Raw genomic sequence first — 12,716 nt, 5'->3', positions numbered from 1 at the left:
CAATTTATGAACGAGAAACCAATTCAGATGACTATAATCCCGAGTATCGAATTTGTATATACATTGGCCATAGCCCGGTCTTTGTACTCGCTTTCCATTGTCACTTAAACCAGAATTTATCTTAACTGAACTCGCCCTAAGCCTCCCAAAAGCACAGGATTAACATACTTTATTGAAGTGCCCCCAAATTTTACTGTTGTATAACCCATGTTATTCAGTAGACATTTTCATCACCAGCTCTCTATACATATACTGAATCCTGTTTACCATAAACATACAAAACACCATCACTCTGGTCAAAGAGAAGGCGTCACCTTCTTCGGCCCGCCCATCTTGCTGGTGGGAATGAAAGACAGTTTTAAAAAACAGGAAAGGTTTCCTATTGCTGAAAAAATGTTATCTTTCATTGAATTTTATGCTAATCTTTATTAAAAATTATTTTGCGAAAACGTGACGAATTCCAAACCTCAAATGTTATTACCCATAACTCGAAATCCAAAACTTGCATTCATAACGTTTCACGTGCTTGTAAAATCCGCAGCAAAAATCCTGCAACATGAGCATGTAAGTTTATTGTGAAATTACGCCTAACAGCACAGGGAATCAACATAACGTCTACGCAAGTGGCACGAATCACGCGGGGAGAAACCTCGACATTCTCCCCTGCATACTTATTTTGGAGCAAAAGACTTCGTCGTTTCACAAAAAACTTACATGCTCATGTTGCAGTTTTTTTTTCTGTGGACTGTACAACGGGTCAAGTTCTATCACAACATCAAGTTTCATCCAGGTCGATTAAGTATATTTCATTTATTTTAGGAAAACATAATTAAAGGACGAAAAAAGACGCAGATAATCGTTCTCTCGAACCAGAAAGCAATACACTCATTACATGTCATAAAAATTGTCATTCTCTTCCTAATAATATAAACTTTCTGGTAATAATAATGATAAAATAATAATAATAATAAAATAAACTTTCCCTAAATTTCATTGTAAATGCGTTTACGTTAAATTGAGACCTAGACCTAGCTGCTTGTAGCCTCAAATGATAGATTCATCTCATTTCACGGAAATGTTACGCTCGTTTTCAATACAAGATTTACAATTAAATACACGTACTGTTGACGATATATGTAGAATGTATATGGTAGGGTAAAAGGTTTTAATTATTAACATACTCGTATGCCGAATAAAAAGAAAAAAAGATATGTTACGTATGCCGTGGGAAATGAGTAAAGCAAAATACATTTTATAGGAAAATGGTTGTAATTATAAAGGGGATTATATTGTACATAGTGAGTAAATAAAAAGGAAGGTTAATGATTACGGTGGATGTATATTTACTCGCTTTGTAGTATATAATTAATGTTTAAACATACATTCAAATGAACATTGTTCGCTTTGAAGTATTGGATATATCGCGGAAGATCTGGCGTTCCTGTAATACATATTCATTATATTATTGATCTACGAGGGGCAGCCAAAGATTCCTGAATGTTATAGTTTTGGCATTTGCGATGCAATCACAATAGAGTACAGTCCTTATTTTGTCCAATTATGAATTTGACAAGTATTAACACGTCACAACAAGCAGTGTACAAGTAATGTAGGATAACGAAGGAGTGTAAGATGATTAGTTGGTGCAGTTTCACAGATCGAGCAGCGCGAAAATATCAAGGTCATGTGCAATTGGAAAAAATCTGCGGGTTTACTCGAGCAGATGGTTGTGCCAAATAAAACGTTTATAGGTAAAATACGATGTGAAACATTTTTCGTGAAGGAATGAGAGTGTGAACATAAGCATTTACTGTCAGTGCACAGCATATTGAAATGAATTTTGAGTCTTAGTGAAAGAAATGTATGTGTGTGTGATCTTCCACTCTCCTCATTTATGCGTATACACACCGTCGCTCATGCGCCTGCTCCCTATGGACGCACCCCTTCGCTACCGTTCGGACCCCCTGCTGCGCTCCTACTCTGACTCGGGTCGGTTAGATAGCATTCGTGCTTTTTAGTGGACATCTAGCACAAATTGGTTCGTGTTTTATACACTGTAGTTTTCATGTCATACATCCAAACTATATTTATACTTAGCCCTCCTGAAGTCAATCTGCAACTTGTAATAGAGCTCACTTAGTTCATGCTCTGCTAAAAGACATACAAAGTTCTAACCAAACTCGAAAAGGTAAGAAATGTGTCAAAATTTGGTAGAACCATCTGCTCGAGTAATGCCAAATCTGCTTCAGAGACTTTAATATGTTTGTAAATAGTTTAGCACCATTGGATGTTTGACTAAAAATGAGCCTTCTCCGTTTCGCCAACGAAGAAGAGATCAAAACTAACGCGACACCTGAACTTCGGAAGATACCCAAAGATGACTTTCGTTTCCACCAATCCAAGGAACGGGGGTACAAGTGTGTGTGTGTGTGTGTGTGTGTGTGTGTGTGTGTGTGTGTGTGTGTGTGTGTGTGTGTGTGTGTGTGTGTGTGTGTGTGTGTGTGTGTGTGTTCGGAAATTGCCAACTTTGAGGGTGATTAAGTAAATGTGTACCGTACTTACAATGTTGTAATAAAGAGCTACAACAACATTCCTGGAACTTTGTGACTGCTCCTCGTATGCTGTGCTTTGGTATTTTACTTCAAGTGAGATTATAAGTGTTTAATTTCTATATATAAAATGAAGGTGATCTAGTTTATGATCGCGTCACAGGAAGACGGCTAAACCTTTGAAATAAATTTTTAAACAACCCAACTGGAATTAAGTTTTTGTTTGCCAATTTGAATAAAGTATAGGTAATAAGAAATGATTGATTTCCAGTATAGCGATATTTCTAAAGAAAAATATTTAAGTTCGTCATTGCTGGAATTTTATAAGAACCTTTCACTCACAAAGTTTGATCAATTGAAGGGCCCTCTACAATAACAAGATAAGATGAGTTATCCCGATTTCTGGTAAAACATAGGAAACGAAGGTGTGTAGACTTATCTTGCTTCTCCGTTGCCTCTAGTGCGTATTCGTAGCATCATTTGTAGTTGGGAGGCAGAATTTGGAAAAGTCTCCAAAATAAGGAGTTGGATCAAACCAAGAGAGTAAAAGCAACCGGTGGTCCTAAATCATCAAGTCCACTATTCTGATCATTTCTAGACCACCAGTCGCTTCATACGAGCGGAAGTTCCCCTTGTACGTTCTCGTCATCTCTACTGAAGCCAAAGAATGAGCGTTTCTAATAGAAAGCCATATCTCCGAAACTAATCAAGAAATTGATCAATTTCTTTTTCCCGTTTTATCTGTAAGGTGTGCTTAACGATTTTGTCTATTCATCCTTTGGATAGACTCAACGGTGTTTCGGAAAATTTAACATAAACATTAAAACCTGACATATTTCGTTCTTAATTTTTCCTTTTTTGCTCTGTATCTCCCCAATGAGTTGTGAAATGTAAGAAAAACATCCCTAATTAAATTATTGGACCATAAAATTATCTTTCCAACGGTATCAATATTGTTAAGTTTACTTCCAGAAGTATCCGCACAGCGAGGTAAGTTTGAAGGCAAGTGCGCTTTGATTTGCATGATGTTGAGAATGGCACCACCGAATTTCAGCTCAGGTAGTAAAGGTTTTGTTCCCGAGCTAAAAGCTGATTTTTTCCAATACCTGAACAACACTTTTGTCACTCTTCTCTATTAAGCTTTCCTGCAATGTCATGATCATTTCTAGATCTCCAGTCACTTGATACGATCGTGCGTTCCCCCACTAGAGGTAAAAAAATTCAAAAGTCACATTTAGCAAGTCACTCTAGCAATGGAGTGTAAATCCGGTTGATCCCCCATTATTTATTATCTTTGTATATAATACGGCATTTTGGATGCAAATTTTATAAGTGAAGATCCAAGATGGAGGATGCAAGAATAGCGTATTGGATTTGACCATATAGGGAATTGCTAGCAAAAGATATTGAAGGAAATTGTTGAGTCTGTGGTTTATTAAAATCTATTTTGAGAAGAGATTTCTATTGAATAATGGACACACCATCATAATAGGCCTACTGGTTGGTTTTACTATCTTGGGTTAAATTTAAATTATGATCATGTATTTTGTATTCAGCTTCTTATTTAATGTTGTTGTCTTGTTTAATGTCATCACAGATGTTTAGTTAAGATTGGAACAATGAAAGAGGTAAACATTAAACTTGTCCTTGTTTTACTAGTAAAGAGAAAATGAACTAACTCCATTAACGGATGTTTGCATGTTCTGCTAGAAGAACGCACCCTTAAGCATAGAAAGTTTTTCTGGTAGAATGAAAATTAGACAAACCTATTCCATTTGAAAACTCTACGAGATGAAAAATGAAGTTCTTGATAGACTTTCCTCTAATATTGACTATTTGGAGGAGAAATGTCCCAAGTGACATTCTGAAACTTGTTATTCATCTTTTTCAGCAAATCCAACTTGCAAAGACTTGAAAAGCGAAAGCAAGATATTGTTCTGGAGAATCTCACTCCGGAACTTCAAGCTCTTTTCCAAAAAACAGAAGTGAAGTTCCCGAAGTGGATTGGACGCAGTGCATTTTTTGTCAACAAGAAACCCATCGACGAAGATATCTTCAGCAAGTGTTAACAAGAAAATGTGAGAGTAATATTAAAGAAATTGCCAAGGAGGATCAAACTGTTCACTGTCGGATAGCTGCTTTAGACCTAATTGCGTATGAAACAAAATACCATTCATCTTGCCTGCTAAAATGAGGGAAGGCAAATCCGAAAAGTTCCTCAAAGAACAACCACTTTTGATCAAGCATTTTCGGATTTGAACGTAATTCTTGACGAAGGTTTGAAATGTCGTCACGTGTATTCAGAGTTGGTGTGGGTCAATGAAAACTTGACCCACGACCCACCATGATCCACTCTGACCCACGACCCATCACCCACCGTGATCTACCACCCACCATGAACCGCTCTCATCCACTGTGACCTATTCTGACTCACCAAAATTCATCGTCATCAACTCTGAACACGATCCACGGCCTCTTCTGTACTGAATAAAGAGTTTACACTTGTAATAAAACAAGACTGTGAAATTTGTCACTGATCGGAGTTTGAATTTCTATTCAATCGCTCAAGCACCATTCTGTTACAATAACGATGGATCTGGCGTTTACAATATAATATCGTAAAGTGTTTATTGTATATCGTACAGTAAGTTGGAAATTGAAGCACTTCGAGGTGGAGGGAAATTAGTTTGTGCCTAAAATATACTTGTACTAAGAGAGTATTCTTGCAAGTGTTAATTTCCCAACGCATTCCGAAAGAAACTTCTATTTACAGGAAAATACCCCTGTACAATATGGAAAAGGTTATGTTTTCTCAGATCACAGTACTTTTCTCACAAAAGACTTGAAAAATCAGTTTTTCATAGTGTATAAAGGTGCTCGGGTACCGTATGTGAGAGCATCCCCATAAAGTATGCGCCTAATTGTAATTTGTGTAATCACTAAAACACCACGTTAAATTTAAGTTACAAATATGCATAATTGCAGTTATTATGAATATTTATTCAAAGTAGTTTACCTAAAGCAAAGAAGATGCTTACTAAAAATTACAAATTTGGTACAAATTTGAATAACACAAATAAGCCATTAGCAATACAAGTATACATTTTCCATAACTCGTAATTTGCCACCTTAAAACAAATCTGAAATCGGGTTTATTTCCTGTTGGCCTCCAGAAATTTTTCGTGGTAAATCATCCGCAGCGGAATGATGTCCATCCTTCAGCTAACAAATAACTAGCTAGTCTACTTTAAGCTTGTCTAGCGGTGGGCCATTAACATTGATGAACAACAAGTTAGACAATGTTTCAGCACTTACGATTAGTCTATTTCTAATATCAATCATCTGTAAATTCATAAGGGGAAATTCCCCTTCGCACTCTGTTGTGGAAATTGATAATACTTCTACCCCATTTTTGCAACTCCTCATCGACAATATGCTTGTTAGACTTAAGTCTGATAACGATTTTTTTTGGTCAGTTTTGAAATACTCAGCAAGAAGTATCATCTCTCTATCACCATACAGCATCTTTTCCATATCGACCATGTCAGTTAGCAATGTCGACTCATGGAGAACAGAAACTTCATCTACCACACCTTCGATAGGGAATCTTGTGAATAAATTATCAATTAAAGCCTGATAAACTGATGATTTTTTATTTGTTCATAAATTTAATTTTTGTAATTACACATGAAGGTTTGATGCCATTACCAAGTTTCCTCTCCCCTCTAGAAAGCGAAAGGGAACGAGGTTTCTGGAAAGTGTTCAGAGGCGAATGGGAATTTCCCTCCTTCTTCCCCTTCAATTACCACTGGGCCAAATTACGAGGAATTTCAATTAACTTATCATAATATAATTATTTCCTTGATGAATTATGGATACTTTTCAGTGGAATAAAGGATGAAATTTGAAAGTCCCAAATCAAGGTATGTAGACCAACGTAAAGGAAAAAAAGAGTAAAATATACCATATAATTATGCGTACAATCCAAACTTAAAATTTCCGTGTAATTAAGCTTACAGTACAAATTTTATCTCTATTTTTCTCACAACTTTATGGGTTGATTGTCCTGTGCTGTAAGCGCTCCATATAATAACCATAAGCTTTAGCAATTATTATAGTAGAAAGCAATGGATATATGAAGCCAAGCACTGTATTTTTTGTTTCTAATTTTTTTTCTTAAATAACATCGATCGGTTTCGATCATTTTTACAAACCAACTCACTACTAATTTTCCATATACCCCCCATAAAGGAGAATTTTAAAAAATGCTAGGACACATTCTGTTTATTTACAATAATGAGTTAATACACTGAATTTCAGCTCCGTAAGTTTAACGGCGTGCGAGATACCAATTTTTTTCGCAAAAATTCGGATCCCCACTACCTCCTTAGGATATTATGCATTATAATGAAAGCAATATAACATCTCAGTTTAGATTAAGGCCTAACTATATACCAAAAGTCATTTCATTTGACTTTCCAATTTGACCGTGATGATAAGGCACACATAGTTAACTTCAATTTTTTTATATAATAATTTATATATTACAGTGATTCAATAATGTATTTTTCCAGTAGTTAGCTCCTCTAAAAAATCGCAGGTCTCGGAAGCAAGTACTAGTGTAAGTCCTATTGCTTTTATTACAATTACAAATATCAATATCCAAAAGTGCCTGAAGTTCTTTTTTAACTTGTTTAGATATACTCACCTCAGGTAAGTAGACAGAAACAAATGGAAAAGGAAGAGAAATAAAGGTCTTGAAAGTAAAACGAAGACAAATTTATCAGTGTTCAGAAGATACTGTCTACAATGCAGTGAGCAGAGTGAGTTGGTAGATCAGACTGAGTCGGTGGGTTGCAGTGGGTTATGATGGATGGTGGGTCGCAGTGGGTCACGGTGAGTGGTGGGTCGCAGTTGGTCACATGCTGTTGACTCACGACCCACTAACCCACTCCATCTCTGCTCAGTGCAGAACACACTCTTACTAGTGCGTACCAGCTACAAATATGTTCAGAAAGTCACCGCATTACATCAATTCGAAAAAAGTAACTTCTGACTTACGTTACAAGCAGTGGCGGATCTAGAATGTAAAAATTAAGGAGGAGCAGCCATTCCCCAGACTATGATAGGTATATATAAACTTTCAAAAATATATAAATAAGAGCTTAAATTAGTTTGTCACTGAAAAAAACTATTGGGACCTAGGCCCCCCGTCCCTGGCCTAGATCCACCACTGGTAACAAGTTTCTGATATTAATAAAATTTACATCTTTAGTAAGTAGTAGTATTAAACTTCTAAATTCTATTTTGAAAGCCATCTAGTGACTGAGCCATGAACTAGGTGCTATTTTTTTTCGTACTTGGTTTCGACAAATCTCTTAGGTTATAAGTTTCTACTTGCGCAAAGAGTCATGAAGCCTATTCACGTAAGTCGAGAACTGTTGGTTTATCAAAACTTTTGTCTGTTATTTCCATTTTAAGCAAATTCTAATGCTTATATATTGTTCATGCTATAAACAAAGGTTGGGTACTGTTGTTATATTATGACCATGTAAGTTTACATGGTCCTTGTTTACCGTTTCAAAACCATTATAAATAATAAGCCAACTTTATTAAATAGCAACGGTTTTCTTTAATATTTTTTAGACCAAAAATTATGACAAATTTATCGCAGCAGTAACGATTGATTTTCTTTCTTTCTTTTCCTTTTTTTCTTTCTTGCTTTCTTCATTCTTTAGCTGAATAATATTCTAAATATTACTAACAGAATAACTCACTCCAATACTTTTCCAAATATTCTTAAAAGATATTCTTGATTGAACTTTCCAGAAAACTTTTATCCAGTTATCAACACTCCATAACAATATCAGCTTCTTCTCGTCTTTTTCGTCCTCTGCTCTTGGTCCTAGCATTACTTCGAAATATAAGCATTTTTCCAAAAATGTTCCCTTTCTTCACTACTATTCAATATGGGCAGTCACATGGGTTTACAGGTGATAACTTATCACAAAATATCATTAATACATTAAACTATCAATACATTTAAATAATCAGAAACAACGTTTCTTCACAATTAGAGTACAATAAAATAAAGTACAATGAAAACATACAATACAAAACATTTCCACGTGTGGTAGACCATATATATATTCATGAAGAAATTCGAACCATTTCCTAGTAACCAGATTCAATTGCTTTTTATAATTTCAAACAGAAGAAACTGATAACTCCCACTTCGTAGTTGGAAACTTCTCTCGTTCATCATTCTGTATGCTTTCTTTTCCTTTCGTGATTAAAAATCTTCAGTATATATCAAAATGTTTCCAAGATTTCTTCTTTTTATAGATTTGTTTAAAGAAAATTTGTGCCAAGGCACGGAAGCTACAAGTAAAAAATTTTCTTTCATTTTGTTTTCCAAAAGAGTGAAGTGCGTTAAAGCATCTAGTAACAATCAGAGTTTCTTTTAAAAAAACATCAAACAGTGATAGCAACAAGGTGTAAATAGCTGAAGTTTCAACCCTGTTGCAAGGGCTTCAGTAGTTCTTTGAAGAGCCTCTTAACTTGATGTTCATCGATTTCCTGTGAAGCAACACAGTAGGCGCCGCCACCACGATCTTTTCTTCCTTGGATGTTTCGAAGTTTCAGGAAAGGAATTAAGTATGACTGCATCAATTTCTGATTCTGGGATGTCATCTAACCACTGTTTCTCAGGAAAGGAATTGAATATGACTCCATCGAGCTCTGATTCTGGGATGTCACTTAGTGCATCATTTTCTGAGACATCGCTTTTATCATCATCTGAAGCTATTGTTGTAACTGAATTGCTGCAATGTATTATTTGCTCAGGCATGTTGTTGACGAAATCGAGTTCTTCATCGGCGCATAGTAACACTGCCGGATCGCTCTCGTTATCTTCAGTAGCATTTGGATCGCAAAGAGGATCTTCTTGAACATACTCAATGGAAGGCTCCTGATGAAGTGGTACAAAGGATCGTAAATCAGTGCGGATACTGACATATGGTAACATACATTTTACGCACATGTCATTAACACAGAACCATGTAATTGAGTATGCACGCAAGGTGTATATAAAAACACGAGTAATCATCTCCTCATCATATTTGTAAGTGTATATTATATTTCCATTCGCATCCTTACTTTGATACTCAGTGCAGCGTCGGTCACAGCTGATGGTGTTCCTAGGGTTATCGATTAACGTAAATCTAATTTGCTTTGAGTAGAGAGCAATAAAGGAAGCCTTTAAATAGTCATCCATCATAAAATTCAGAGCGTTTCTCTCGTACGTCTAACTAGATTGCTTGTTATCACCGCACTAAATTTTCCAGCTCTTAGTAACTGCAACAGTGAACACAAGAATCGAAAATCTAGTTTTACCAACAATGACTTACGATATTTTGTATTAGGTATAATATAAACAAGAACAGAAAAAATAAAAAATAAAATATGTTTAATAATTTTTGGTATACTGAAAACAGTTAAACGTAAAATTGTTGAAATTTACGTATAAGTTATAGTATATGTTTGTGTGTGAATATTCTTTCGGAAAGCAAGTTTTATATCTGTGCACAATTTCATTCACTTCGGATCACTTCTTCTGGGCTTTCACGTCTCAACTTTCAAAATTTTGGATGGGGGCTTTTGCCCCCTAAAACCGTTTTTCCGCAGAAAATATATTAAAAAAACGTATTTGTTTATTTTTGCGTAGTGTCCCTACACAAAGTTTCGTTGCAATTCTGTACACACATCTCACATACTGCTCTTAGCTCTTTTGATATTTCGTGATCAAAGGTTTGGAGGGGTCCGTGCCCCAACTAACCGTTTCTTTCCAGGAAAATATGAAACATGTGTTCCCTCATTTTGAGTCTAAAATATGTGTGCACAATTTCTTTCACTTCGGTCCATTTGTTTTTGCCTTTCGGATGTCAACTTTCAAAATTTGGGGTAGGTTCTTTTGCTCCCTAAAACCGTTTTTCCGCAGAAAATAAAAAAAGCACCGTGTTCGGTTTTTTTGCGTATTGAAATGAAATGAAATCTTTGAGTTTTACGTCCCACGATTATGCCGGTTAGGCTCAAGGAGACGATGATTATAAGAAATGAATGAAATGGTGGAATGAAGAAAGTGGGAGGAAACGGGAGAACCCCGAGAACACCCACGCACACGGTGTTTGTCCACCACAAAGTTCACTTGGCGGGAGCAGGGTTTGAACCCGGGACCCCATGCACCAGAGGTGAACGCTCTATCACTGAGCCACCGCGGCCCCTTTTCTACGTATTGTCAATACACAAAGTTTCATTGCAATTCTTCATATCCTTTACACACATCTGACATACTGTTACTAGCACTTTTGGTATTTCATGATCAAAGGTTTGGAGGGGTCCGTGCCCCACCTAACCTTTTATATTTTTTTTTAGGAAAATACGAAACACGTATTCCCTCATTTTACGTCTACAATATCTGTGCACAATTTCGTTCACTTCGGTCCACTTGTTTTTGTCTTTCGGGCGTCAACTTTCAAAATTTTGGTAAGGAGCTTTTGCCCCCTAAAACCGTTTTCCCACAGAAAATTTAAAGTATCTACCTGCCAAATTTTATCAAAATCGGAGTGTTACACTTGGAAAGTGTTACTTGTTCATACTTGGACGAGGGCATTTGTTTCGTAACTCAGTAACCATTTTCGCGATGGGAAGCATGCGGGTGCATATCAACACAGCGGGTATATATCAAGAGAGATACAGGGTGCCGAAAGCGTAGTGAAGTGCATATAAATATCGGAATGTATACAATGTATGTTACTCCATTTAAGTAGGCCTATAAGATAATAATCTTACATAAGTACCTGGGTAGTATTTTTACCACTTTAATTAGGTTATCCACCTTGAGTATATGTGACCATTATATATTGGTATTTCATAGTGAAATGCCGGGAACATCATCTGTCAGGCTACGCGATCAAAATTGTTAATTTAACTGCTTCATGCCGCTGGACACGCTGTCGGCTACGAAAAAAATTCTTCGAATCGAAACCAGCATGAGAGAACGCAAATCAAGAAGTTTAAAGAAAGCATTCTAAACTTTGTTCCAGAAATACTGGTTTCTGAGCGCTTTGTGCAGTTTGTGTGTGACAATGTCGACATTCTAGAAGAAACTTTGGATGGAAAAGGCACTTTTCATGGGACTCAAATAGCAGCAGCTGCTCAAAGACTGCAAAGACACCGATGTTCTTTTTCTGCTTATACATTTTTAAAAACAATTAAGGCAGAAGAAATATGGATGTCTACTGAAACAGCAATAAAACTAAATTTATTCTCATCCACACAATTGTGAATGAGCTCAACGATGGAATATGCCATTCCTTGCCGGCATTACATGCACTTAATGGAAGATACACCACCAGTCAGTTTGCAGGAATTGGAAAAAAGAAACTATGGAATGTATATTTGAGAAAACATACTTGCTAAGTAGCTTAGGATTTGGCAATTTTGATAATGAGACGATAGCACGTGAAGAAGAATTTGTGGTGAAACTCTACATCGACTCACAAAAATCTTTGATCAATGTAGTATGTGCTGATATGGTCGGTCACAAAAACCCAGATCAACTTCCACCAACGAAGGATGCTCTAATACATCCTTCGTTGGTGGAAGCTACTACACCTTCAAACACATTTGACGGCACATTAGCGACCCAAATACTGAGTTCCTTCAACCCGAACGTTTGGTTGGTAAACTAGGAATGGAAAATTGGTGCCCAAATGAACAAGTCAAGAATTCATGCCTAAAAGTTGACCAGAGTTAAAGTCTTGTACATGTAAACATGTGTGTGACACAAACAATTACAAGTGTGTGCAAGCTTCAGTAGAGTGCATTAGAACCTGTAGTTGTAATGGTAACAAGTGTTATAACTCACTTACAAACACTTGTATACGAGAAAATGGTTCATCTGATGAGGGTTGAAAAGACTAAAGAAATATGTAATTTTGCAATTTTTTTGCGCAGATTTGATATGATAATGTAGAATATTATTATATTTCTGCTTGTTTCTAGTAGTTAGTAAGTATCTAATGAAGTTTGATGTAATATTATCATAAATTACATACAAATATAGTTATTGAGGTTTCCGTAAAAACATTTTTAAAGTGACCATTG

The sequence above is a fragment of the Thermobia domestica genome, chromosome 5 (genome assembly GCF_964235325.1).
Source record: "Thermobia domestica chromosome 5, izTheDome1.hap1.1, whole genome shotgun sequence".
NCBI classification, from domain to species: domain Eukaryota; kingdom Metazoa; phylum Arthropoda; class Insecta; order Zygentoma; family Lepismatidae; genus Thermobia; species Thermobia domestica.
This window is presented reverse-complemented; position numbering follows the sequence as displayed.